Source organism: Camelus bactrianus, chromosome 34 (assembly GCF_048773025.1).
Source record: "Camelus bactrianus isolate YW-2024 breed Bactrian camel chromosome 34, ASM4877302v1, whole genome shotgun sequence".
In the NCBI taxonomy this organism is placed as follows: domain Eukaryota; kingdom Metazoa; phylum Chordata; class Mammalia; order Artiodactyla; family Camelidae; genus Camelus; species Camelus bactrianus.
Window position 1 is genome coordinate 9,340,902 of NC_133572.1, and position 13,300 is coordinate 9,354,201.

General features: G+C 38.4%; 1 protein-coding gene across 10 annotated transcripts in view; it reads left to right on the top strand.

The window, feature by feature from the left end:
• Positions 1-8,633, top strand: part of C34H12orf60 (chromosome 34 C12orf60 homolog) — a 71,162-nt gene extending 62,529 nt beyond the window's left edge. For 5 of the 10 annotated variants that reach the window (XR_006721841.2, XR_006721846.2, XR_012504055.1 and 2 more), the window contains 2 exons: positions 6,678-6,795; positions 8,319-8,633. The gene's annotated coding sequence lies outside the window, so the exon portion shown is untranslated. Of the gene's footprint in view, positions 1-5,648; positions 5,789-6,081; positions 6,375-6,677; positions 6,796-8,318 lie in introns of all 10 variants that reach the window. The other 5 variants (XR_012504054.1, XR_006721842.2, XR_012504053.1 and 2 more) reach the window with 2 other exon arrangements.
• Positions 8,634-13,300: the final 4,667 nt, after the last annotated feature.

Consider the following 13,300-nt stretch of genomic DNA (forward strand, 5'->3'; position numbering starts at 1 on the left):
TGGATGTTAAATAAATAGAACTGGTTGGGAACAACTTTAATTTTTCTATTCTTCCTGTATAGATGATTTCCTCCACCCTTTTCAATTAAAAAGCTTCAATTTTTAAATACAAGAGCAGATATGAAATAAAATTATACTATTTAAGCAATACTATCACTCATCAAGTCTTTGCTACACAGTAGGTACTATGATAATTACTTTTTATTCCTTGTGTTCTTTACTTCTCACAATAACCCTACAAGCTGAGTATGATTATTCACATGTTATGTATGAGTAAATTAAGGCCCAAAGAGGTTACATATTTAATCCAAGGTCACACAGCAACTAAGTGGCAAAGATGGGATTCAAACACAGGGCTGTCTGATTTTGGAGAATATGATTTGAACCACTGATACAATCACATAATATTCCCTAATGTTCTGATACCTGCTTAAATAATTTTGTGATTGTGTCTGCAGGGATCCTTGAGTCCTCAGTTTCAGAGCTAAAGATAAAATTATACAAAAAGATACACATATTTAACAGTAATTTCTTCAACTTTCTTTGAAATAGGACAGTAAGAATTAAGAATATGCATGTTGCTATTTAATCCCAGAGAGTTCAATGACTTATAAAATCAAAGAAAGGGATGAATTTGGTACTGGAATGCAAGTCCCTCATTTCTCTATTTGGTACTCTACTCACTAAGTTTTCTATCCAAACTAGCTCCAACTCAAATATGCTGCTTTCCCAAACCTTTTAGCTCACTTCAGGAATCACCAAGCCTTACCCTAGTCTGTGAACACTTGTGTTTGCTGACTGTCACCAGGTTTGGTATAGGAATATAGGCTCTGCAGTGTCTACTAAGCCAATTAATAGTTACTTAGACCCCAAGCAAAACTGGAAATGCAGGCTAAATTTATAAGATGCTCCTTCAACTCAAAGCAAAACAGAGACCAGGTTCTGTGTCTCCTATCTTGGCTGTAGATGAACTTGGGAAAACAGCTGGCCATTTTCTCATCAGACTCTGGCTGCTTCATCTGGGAGAAGTGTGAAGTTAAAGTCTGGGGAATTTCTCCGGTGGTACCATCGCCTTAGCTGGAAGGGAAAGGGCTCTTTCCGATCTGTTCTACTGTCATCCCTCACTCTGCCACATCCTTGTATTCTCCTTTCATTATCCCAACTCACCAACATAAAAATATTTCTTCTTGTAGTCAGGAAATTTACAACTGCAAGAAATGGAGCCAAGTAACTTGTAGGAACTGAAGGGAGATATTGGTGGAGGCTTGAAGATGGGTAAAATGGGATATGAAAAGGTTGAAGAGCAAGATGGAAGCAGAGCAGGAGTATGTTAAATGTTTGTAAAGATGTGAAGGGAAGGGAGAGGATGATAGCTTTGTTCACCAGGTCACAGTGCTCAAGAACTTGAAGTAGTTCTAGGGAAGATAGGACAACAGCTTTAAACAACAGTGAACGATTCAAGAGAAGTAAGCATGGTAATGATGTCATTAATTATTGAGACTTTAAAAATAGTTAGCAGCTCTTAAAGTTGACATGAGAAATGCCAACATGGTCTTCCCCGAACTCCTTCAGTCAGAGGTGGATATCTGGATGGACCTTATATCTAATCCAAAGGTACCTCATTGAAATGGGAATTTAAATCATTCTTAAAGTGATTTTACCTTTAGGTAATCAACTGAGTAGAAGAAAGTCTGGTAGCTGAACAAATCAAATCTACCAAACTCCTTCTGTATTCCAGCCTGTGTCTTTTCCACCTGCTCTTTTATTATTTCCTCAAACAAAACAAAAAACAAAAAAATTGGAGTGATGGTCCCCTGTCTTTACTCCATCATGGTATTCCCTCCATATTTTTGGTAATTCCTCAGAAAAACAATCACCATATAAGACTGGATTCTGAAGAAAGATCCTGTAGAAAGTCAATAACCCTTCTGGCTGAGGGATATGGTTTTTGGAAACGACCTAAGTGTCCAGCAACAGATAGATGGATAGGGAAAGTGTGATATATATATACCATGGAATATTATTATGTGACATTCAACAGGTCACTTGAGTTCCAGAGCCTCACATTTCTCAGTGACACAGTTAGGGATTATAAAACTTGACTGACAGGACTATTGGATGGATTAAATAAAACAACACACATGGAGTGCCTCCATTAACAGCTGGCCTGTGATGCCATGGAGTACACACACACCATGTTATTTCAAACAAGATTGGTTTAACTCTGTTGGTTTAGTGTTATTTTGGTTTTCCCCCAATAGTCAAAGAAGAGATTGTTGAGAATGACCAAAGTAGAGGCGAGAATGCAAAAAGTGGGAGTGATTGAATCAGCAAAGGCTGGTTCAGTGGGAATCAAATTGGGAGCCAGAAGAACTCAATTTAGTTGTGATGCTGCCACACAAGGCCTGTGTGACTTTTGAACAAATCACTTCATTCTCTTTCTAAGCATGAGTTGGAATAGACTTCCATAATTTTGTGCTTCTAGATTACTTCATCCTTGAAATAGATAAACAAGATAGAGAAATAATTATGTAATCCAGTGCTTGAAGGAACACTGTGTCCTTAATGCTATTTTGCAGATGGTTCTTCCAGGGCTGACTGGTGTTTGGATGTCCACCCCTGGGCTTGCAAGATGCCTTGCAAAAACTCCACTCATATCACTGCCTCCCAGTAAGCGCTGTCTGCTATCATTTCCCAGTGTCGTCAAATAACTTCATTCATTCAAGCTAGATGTTGATATGCTTTGATATTCTTGGAACATAAAGGGCAATCTTTTTAGCCAGGGTTTTATCAGTGAGAGAAAAATCTCATGGCAGATATCTGAAACTCTGCAATTCCTCTCCTTTGTTTCCTCATCTAATCACTGCAAACCTTGGAAGTAGGATGAATTTTGGAAAAAGAAAACTGAAACAGGACAGAAAGGGAAAAATTTCAAGGTTCATATTAGGGAGAGTATAGTGCAGAACACTTCCTTGCTGATGAAGCTAAAAAGTGAACAGGCTGTGAAGTAAGAGATAGTTTCCATATCTGATTTCTCCCTGATAGAACTGTGATGGAAAATACTGCAGCAAAATGGAGGTTATGATGACCTGTGGAAATTTAATTCCGCCTGCCTGCTGCTGTTCACTTAAACAGACCTATAACCAGTGCTTGGTGGCATCATCCTTGACCCCGATTTCTTCCAGTGTATCAATTTCCCTGTTTCCTGTCTTTCTCGTAATTCTAGATTATTTCTTTCCTGCCACGGTGAAATTTTGGAAGGGACTTCTATTTTGTTGAAGGAGTGAAAGGATTTTTCCTGGGCATTCTTTCTCTGGCTTTTGGTTGGAGATAAATGAGTGGGAGTAAGACTGGGATCAAAAGGAAGGGAAGAGAAACTGAAGGGAACAAGATGTAATGTAGTTTTTTGTTTTGTTTTGTTTGGGAGAGCATTAGAAGGGCAGGTGAAATGGATATGAGCTGGGGCGTGGGATTAGAAAGGATGAGAGTCCGGCGTGAACACTTGTTTGTCTTGCTCTTCCACCAGACTGCGAGGGTTCTGAGGTTAGCCGCTGGGTCTTGTTCATCTTTAAAACCTACAACAGCTGCCCAGCGCTTGAGTTGAGCCAATATCCCCCTTCCAGCCCCAGTTCTCTGGTGACCTAGGAGATAGTGGAAAAGAGCATGGGCTTTGGAGTCGGCAGGATTGAATATGAATTGTGCTCTGCCACTTCGTGATCCCTGCCATTTCTCTAATTCTCATTTCTTTATTGAAAAAATGGGGGTGCCAATGGAAAGCAGCTTATAGAGTTGCAATGAAGATTAAATGAGATAATGCACAGGAGCATCTAGCAAGCACAGTGCTGGCACATAGTGAATGTTCAATGAAAGCAGCTCTTTTTATTACTCCTGCTAACTGAGCTATGTGACCCCGAATGAGTCATCTCCTCACTGTATCATGTGAGGGATGACAGTTGTTACATACATTGTTGTAAAGAGTTAATCCTTGTAAAATACCCAGTGTCGGCGATATAGTAGTTGCTCATTAAGTGTCAGTTCCCTTCCTTATATTCCCAGCTGTCTTTCCCATTGTGTTCCTTCACATTTTCCCTGCATGTAACCAATCCTCTAACTGAGCAACTTGTTCTAAGACATCCCTCAGCGCTTGCCATCACAACTTGCTCACTTTGTTGTGCAATCTCTTTTTCTGCATTCCTATCTCCGTCTATAGCAACCTTGGGCATCTTGTAAGGCTTATCTGAAATACCCACTCCTTCATGATGTATTACATAAGCTTCCCAACTGGGTTATTTCTCTGTCCTTTAAACACTCCCTAGGCATTCTGTTTTATTTCTTTACTAGCACATACCTTCTTCCGTTTTGAATTACAGGCATTTCTGTTCTCTGTATTTGCCACATGCCCTCTCCCCAACTACTGATGGTACAGTCACCAATCTCCTCCTCTTCCTTCACCCTAGACACATTTATCCACCAGACTTCAACTTATTATCTAGGGCACAGTCATCTTGCTGAAAGAAGAAAGAAGTCTCTTGCTGAATTCACATACTAAGTTAAATGCCTCTGGTATGTCCTCCTAGTAACCCTAGGACACCCGTTCATAAATCATACCCGATTTCATTGCAAAATACTGAAATTGTCTGTTTACATGACTGTGTCCTACACTGAATTTTAAGCTCCTCGAAGGGAAGTCAGGGCTTGTATTCTATTCATCTTTGTAGCCCTATTTCCATACACATTGTCTTACCCACGAACTTTGTGCGGTGCTTGAAAACCATGAGAGCTCAGTGAAGTTACCCTTCACAGTCCCCCCCAAGAAGTCTCCTAACACGCACTCAATATATCCCTGCCTTTTAGTTGAAGTGTAAATTTAATTCCTTGTGAGGACAGGAAATTGCTATACTTTGAAAAACTAAATAATTATAAGTATGCTCAAAGAAGGGAAAAATGCTATTTCACTCCTATTTTTTTCTACCTTTGGCTTATATAGCAATCCAGCTATTAAATTAGCTGATTATCTTCTTTACGAAATAGCAAGGTTCTTGAAAAATTTCCAGATAATAATATTGTAAAATTAAATTATAGTGTAAATACATGAAAAAGTATGTGCTCTCTTCAAGGAAAATCACTGCAATAGCAAGAATTCCTCTAGAAGAGTAAAACAAGACATGTCCCCTGACTGTGTGGAGGATGTAAATTTTCCCCTTATGTGTTTTTCTTTACATCTGGAATTTTTACACAGAGCGAAACTGTATATAAAAGTTGAAGGTCGTATAAGGAATCTGACTCCACGTACAGCAGCAAATGTTTACAGATTATGGATAGAAGACGTTCAATGGACAGAAAACAAGAATATATGAAAGATTGCCGAAAGGAAGAATTAGCTAAATAATTAAATTAATTACTTTTTTAAGTTAAAAATGAATGATTAATATTCATTAGTGTTTCATGTCCTTCTTTTCTTCACTTTTTCACCAAAACAAGCCTTTCATCTATGCCAAATAACTTAGAGCAGAGCACAATTTTTGTTCGAAAAGGAAAAATATGTGTCTTGTCTATAAGAAAGAAAAAGTTGATTAATGAAAAAGAGAGAGTAGGGCCATCTGAAAACTTCTCTTTCTCTACATGCAATTTTTTTTTTACGTTCACAGAACATTTGCTGAATAGCTGAAAGGAAGAAACTTTTGTGCCATTTTCCCTTTTCCCAGAAGTTGTGTTATATTTCTTGGAATGCATTGCAGTACTTTCTTCCCATCTTCAGATGACAATGACGTGTGAACTTTCTCACCAGGTCAGCAGCCAGAGCTGGAGGATTTGTGGGCAATAGGCATTTTGAAGCCCAAAATTCTTGGGAAGGAGAACTCAAATACAGATATTGGCTGTCCTCTATACCGTGGACTCTGAGAAAAGCAGTGCTTAAATGCTTAATGTTTTGGTGCCAGAAATAAATCAAATGGACAATGATGCAAAAGTAAAATTGCTTCTGGAACAACTGGAAGTCAATTTTAACCATAGCTAGTCTGGCAGCTTTACCCTGGATTTCTGAGCCCCACATTTTGTGTTCATATTGTGTTTTGTATCTAGACTGACCCCTGCAAAGGCCAGGCGCCGTTCATCTGGCTGGGACGCCTCCTGCGTGTGCTCAAAGATAAGCGAAAAAACTGACTCACCATTCCTCTTGCCAGAGTGCTTTTCTGTTGCACAACAAGAAAGCAACAACATGGGCTGCCATGAACAGATTTGACAAGGCTGGCTTGTAGGGATGATTTCCATATGGTGTAAGATTAGAATTAATTATCCAAACAAAGGCAGTTAAAGAACCCTCAGGCATTTTGAGTGTTCTGGAAAAAAAAAAAAAAAGATCAACAAAGGAAAAGGTAATGAAACATTTCAGTGATTATCTAAGTAAATTTATACAGGCCCTGGCATATAGCCTATTATTTAAACTATCTAGGACTTAAATGATACTTGAAGGAAAAAAATTCCCACTAGAGGCATGCACCAAAATTGAAAAAAAAAAGCATAAAAAAAGATAATTCTTAGTACTCTTCAAAGAGGACCAGGAATAACAGATATGCAAACAACTGAAAAAGTCTAATAAAAATTTACATGTGTGGTATGAAAACAAAATGTAGCCTAAAATATTACCTTGATAATGAGAATATGGTTTATTTTTATAGAGTTCGTATGGGGAAAAGGAGGCTCAGAGCTGCGACCGACTTGTCCACAGGGATACCATGGGCTTGGATGCCTTGGGCGTCACCTGACTTCAGACGATTCTCTGTGTGCATATTATATGTGAGTGTATAATCATTTGTATTGGATTATATGTCATTTATATTAGACTATAAATATCTAAAGAGTAAAGATTAGATGTTCTAATGTAACACATGGCACAGTGCCTGGCAAATAGTAAGCACTTAATAATTATTTGCTAAGTAGAACTTATAAAAACAAGTTAACATACTAGTGACAAGGCAATTTCTAAGCACAATAATAATCATTCATTCATTTGCTAATCTTTCAACAAACACTTTTAAACTATCTGCTTTGTCCCAGATACTGTATTAATTAGAATTTATATCTGTCCTCAATAAAATTATAGTCTATAGAGAGATAAGAAATAATTATAAATGCTGTGAGAAACTCTTTAATCAGTTATGTAAAAAGCATTATACTGTAAAAAGTAATTTTAATCAGGTGGTAATTCTAGGTATGTAAATGGGCCAAACTCACCAATTAACATACAGACTCTTAGAATAGATTTTTAAAAAGAAGTCTAATAATGTATGTTTTCTAAGAGACACATTTAAGACAAACGATATAGAGAAGCTTAAAACAAAAGAATGAAAAAATTATTTCAAGCGCCTCTTAATAAGACAATATTATCTGAATAACATAAAAAATAGTCATCCAATCAACAAACTACTAGAATCAGTGAGAGGTTAGTAAACTTGCCGATACAAGATCAGTTGACAACAACAGTACCATTTCTCTCTATTAGTAATAGCTAATTGGAAAATGTAATGAAAATAGTGTACATTTCACAATACCAAGTATTTTTGAATTAATTTAACCACAGAATCTCTATGAAGAAAACTCAAAGACTCCAACAACAGTGATGGAAGATAATCTGAATGGTTGAATTTTTTTTTTTTTGACGCCCAGATACAACAAGCATCTGTGCCATCTCTCTGTGTTGCTGGATGAATTTTTTCCTGGCCATTTATTGACTTGTCTGTTCAACCAGATTCATTGCATATTGATTGCGTGCTGTTATATTGCACATTAACACACTGTTTTAGATGCTGGCTGCTTTCAATTCAAAGATGGACCCGACACAAACATCAAGAAACCCAGAATGTACAGTGGGTCAGTTAGTCACTCAAATATCACAGTAGCAAAAATGTAGACTCTTCTGCAATCAAGGCAGTAGGGCCTTCTCAGTAGTTAGTCAGGTTCAGTCTGTGCCAGAACGTACGGGCTACACTTCTTCAGATTCCAGAATTAGGAAGTTTTATTTGTTTTAAACTTTCCCAAAGAAAGGAATGCGTATCATCATGAATAACCCTGGTCCAGCTGTGCTGCTCATGTCTGTAGCCTCTGAAAAGCCCCACAGCTCAATGAAACCTAGAAGAAGGACCTCACCACATCCTCCCAGTTCATAGGTCTGCCTTAGCGGAGTTTTAAAGTTTAGGCTGCTTAGGATGTGTAAAAAGGCTGGAAAAGATATTAGAACCTCACCCTTCACTGAAGTGGTTAATTGGGGTGGGCACAAAAAAAGATTAATTAAACAGCTCCTTTCTTTCTCTGTCCACTAGTTGTTAGTTTTACCCTTCTAATAATGATGGTGATGATGAAGAAGATGATGATGATGGCTTACCAAGATGCATTCAACAACCGTCAGAATGGAACCACACATCTCACCGATGCTTCCTGTGCTCCTTCCATAGCTGTCTTTCTAGGTTCTCATTCTCACTTTCCATACGTACTGTTCTTAGACACCAACCATCCTCACACACTAAGAGTGATTTCTAATCACAGACAACATTTCCTTCTTCCCCAGAGCCCAAATTCACTTTTGACCTAAGAGTCACTTCTGTAGACTCATTAAAATTATTATTTTTTCATTCTAATGTGACATTCACTTTCATTTATTTTTCAAGCCATCTATTTATCAGGTCACTGCTATGTGTAGGTACTGATCTGGGCACTGAGAATACAGTAAGGAGCAAAGCAGGCAAGAACCCTGCTCCTGTGGAGATTAATTCCAGCAGAGGAGACAAACAATAACCTAAAACAAATAAGTAAATAGTTTTATATGGGGTAGTGGCAAATGCTGAAAGTAAATGGAAAGATCATAGGAATTGCTTTGATGGTCTCCACCTCTTCTACATGGTTTGCAGGTCACTTCATATTTGGATGTTCTTTTGGATTACCCCCCCCCCCACATCTGCCCCCAAAATGTGTTCATCAGTGTGTTGTGCTTTTGTAATAAGAAAGATGGGGAGATCTCTACTCTTCTAGAACATGGTTTTATATGAGATAATCATGAAAATGCATGATTATAAACTTTTGATAAATATTATGAAGGAGAAGTACTGTGAATTAAGAAAGTACATGACAGAGGACCAAGACTTAGTTTAGGGGGCTAGGAAAAAAATGTGTTGAAGAAGAACATCTGATCTGCAATTTGAGGTATAAATAGGAGTTAAATATATAAACGGGGTAGTAAGAACAGGAAGAGAAGAAATCTTACAGGTTCAAGGAATAATAACTATGTAAGTTGAAAGGTGGAATGAGGCTTTGTGTTTTTAAAGGCACAAGATCTTAAGTGTTCTCCCCACACATACACACACGCACGTGCACACACACACAAGATAGCTATATGAGGTGATCAATGTGTTAATTGACTTGACTATGGTAACCATTTCACACACTGTACACTTGAAAAATCATGTCGTATGACCTAAGTATATACAATTTTTATTTGTCAGTCATACCTCAATAAAACTGGAAAGAATAGACACAAGACAAACCCTGAGGAATTAGGCAGGACTGTGTGTGGAAATGCCAAAGATCTAACTTCTTTTTATCTTAAAGGTAATTGAAAACCATTGAAAAACTTTAAGAAGGAGAAAAGTGACATTAATCAGATTGTGTTAAAAAAAAATGAGTCTGGCTGCAGTGAAGAGAAGAGAATGGAAAGGGGTGAGAGTTAATGCAGGGAGATACCTGGGGGGACCCTTGCAATAGCCCCTGTGCCAGAGTGATAGTGGCTTAAACTAACATGATGTTGAAGAGGAAGAAAGAGATGAAAGTTATTTAGAAGGTAATGTTGAACCAATGAATGTAGAGGTACAGGTGTGGTGTCAAAGATGGCTCCTTTGTTTCTGGTTTGCAAAACTGGTGCTAATTCCGAGCAATTCATAGTTTATGGGAGAAGTGACAATGGGTATAATGAGTTGAGATGTTTTTGTGACATCTAGCTAGAAATACAGAGTAAGTGGTTGGGGCTCAGTGTCTGATCTGAACTGGAAGTATAAATCTGGGAGTCATCAGCCTGTGCAAATAAAATGCTTACATGTGTTTTTCAAAATAAATGAAAATACACTTTTTTCTAAATGGGTTCCTCCCTGTCTTCCTCCATAGAACAAATGGCTTTGTACACAGGGATGAATGAAGGGGACGAGTCCTTAGGAGTAAGTGACTGTCATTTCCTTTTGCTTACTATTTTTCAACTCCTTCATGACTAATAATAATAAACCAAATAATTATAATAATAAAACCAAACAATATATTGCACAATCTCAACAAAGCTGAGTTATATATAGGGAATTTAAACCACATAAATTCATTGGGATCATTTGCTCAGAGTAGGCGATCAATACATATTTGCTGTTTGACCAAGTCACACTAAAAGTATTGCTGAATCACTTTTGTAATGAGGGCTTATAGTTGAGTTTGTGTAAGAAATACGACTATGACCATAAATACTTTTACATTCCCTTTTAAGAAGACAAGAGAAAGCCCTTCCCACTCTGGAGAGGCTGACTTTGGCTCTTAGTTTAGTGACCTAGCATAACCTCAGACCCAAGGATTCTTTCTGTCACTCAGCCTTTCGTGGGCCGTGGGCCTTCTCAGCTAATATAGTTTGGCAAACACAACGTGTTTTATAAAACAGGCAACGTGGAAAGAACTGTGTAATTTTGCAAAAGATTTTGCCAATGTTTTTAACCACTCATCTTCCCAAATACTCTGCCTCAGTCAAATTAATTTACAAAGATCTTGTATTTTCCATGTCTTTTTCCATTCCCTCTCAAGGGACCGAGGACTTGGCATGCACCCTAGCTCTGGTAGCCTCATGGGATCAGGCTGAATATCATGTAGAAGGACCAGAAAAAGACACTGTTTAAAATTATTATCAAGGATAGGAAGTTAAGGGATAAAACCAGAGGAACAATATTGGGTCCGAGGGAAGAGTTTGGGGCTGTAGACGGGAAATGTGACAAGAAACCAAGAGATCAGTAATAGGTCTCCCAGCCCAGCGCAAGGACACAAACTAAGGACGAAGGTCCAGAATGTACTTGTGAGTAAAGCAAGGGTGTCAGGGGTTTCTTTGATTGGGGCCAGGAGGATGGGGGCATTTAAAAGCTCAGGATCATCTCAGACACTGGGTCCTTCTGCATCACACCCCTCTTTCCTTTTGGAATGCACCCCTCTTCCTATGCCCACCTAAATCCTTTCAGTTTTCTGTGGACCAGCTCCGGTCCTATGTTCTGTGTGACCACTGATATAGTATTTAGTTGGCCTGAGAAGTAGTGTGCAAAAAACCTATTTCCTAATAAAAATGCCAAGTCATTGTAATATGTTTGTTTTAGGAGGTAAACTTGCCATCTTTTATGTCTTAAGGCATTTTGCCCTTTTCCTCAGAACTTTCAGAGACTTTTTCTCTCTCTTTTTTTTTTTTTTGCTTTTGAAAAATTTCTATTTTCAGGAAATAATCACTGAAGATGTTTTTGTACACTAAATTGAATGTCTCCTATACTTACTGCTTATAAACCCACCTGAGGTTAGGAGTCGTGTTTTACTTACATTGCTTTGTATACTTTTAAATAATATAATAATAATATCCATTATTTATGAAGTACCAATTATATTCCAGATAGTTCACTTATATTATTTCTAATTTTCATAGAAACCCTTCCAAGTATGCATGTTACCCCCATTTTGGAATTTAGAAAGTTTTAGAAAGGTTACCTTGCTCAAAGACTGAACCAGTAAATGCTGGGGTTGAGAAGAGAACTCAGATTTGAGCTCATGCCACTCCTCAAGGCTGCCTTGGAATGTTTGTTGATTTGATTAATCTGAGTTGTTGGTTACCTAGTTTATGTTCCCATGTCTTGGAGCTTCTGTGAACATCTCCAGAGCAGCCTACACAGGAGCCAATGAGAGAGAAGGAGAGAGAGAGAGAGAGAGAGACCCACATTTAGTGCCTCCTAATTTCAAATGAGAAAAGCTTCCGTTTCTTCCCTCTCTGTTGGTTTCTCCTTTCTTCTTTTATGCCCTCACTATTCTTTGTCCTTTTACTTGCTCATAAACACTCATTAATTTGAAAAAATGAGTTTTCTTATACTTCAACACTTCCTCCCCCTCCCAGATGTAATTTTCCATCAGTAAATTCCTGGTCTAATCCATACTTACAATTTTCCAAAGGCTCTGTAAGTAACCAGCTAAATTCCAAAAGGTTAACTTGATAGCAAGGGATGCTAATTTTTATGGCCTTCCTGTCGGGGAAATGTATATATAGTTCCTTAGAGGAGAAAACCAATAGATTCCAGCAAGTTTATTCTCAGAGGCAACCAAGCTGATTTCCTACACCAAAAAGATAAACTCTGGGGAGTCTCTTGATTTGTTCAGATCTGATCCTGAGGCTTAAAGCCCTATTTGCTCTGCTCCACTTCTGTGCTCAAAAACCTCTGTGCCTCAGGCAGCTGCGTGGCTTCTGATGGTCACTGTCACATGCTCACACATTTTCAGGTCAGCGTAGACATGGTGGTAGAAAGAACCTACTGAAAACAGGCTTGGGGATGTATCCCAGAGATATCTAAACTATGTATTGAGTTCTCAGTGTCTGCTATATGCTTTTTAAAGATACATAAATATATTATAAATCGACAGCAGCAGTAAGATGTGATCAATGCCGTATTCCTCGAAGCCTGTACCACATGCCAGGGGAGCCCAGAGACCCGAGGAAAGCTCCAGAGAGACCCATTTGGGTGGGACCCTTGATGACTGATGAGGAGCTGCTAACTACGGAAGGGGGGCGGCATTCTAGGTAAAATGAACAGCTAGTGCCTTAGCTCAAACCAGGGAAAGAAAGGAAAAACAAAGAGAGCTTGTGAAGTGTGTGACGTCTGCCCACTTTGGGATATTTCTCAGGTATGGTAATCGAGGCTCGCTCTGTGCCAAGTCCTTAACTTGTGCGATTTCATTTAATCTTCGGAGCCAACCTAGGAGGTTATTTCTGTTACCATTCCCATTTTACATTGAGAAAACCAAGGCACAGAGAAACCAGTAAACTTGTGAAAGTTTACACTTTTATTACGCAGTTAACAAGTCGTAGAATCAGGCTGTCCGACCCCAGAGTCTGTGTGCTTAATGCCGTGTTAGACTCCCTTCTACCAGCCCCTTCCAAGTGCGTGTTGAAGAAATAGAGCTAATTATTTTTGTGGGTCACTTGTGTACCTCACTAATCATAAACCCTTCTATTTTAATAGCACTTCACAAAATCTCCTAAAGA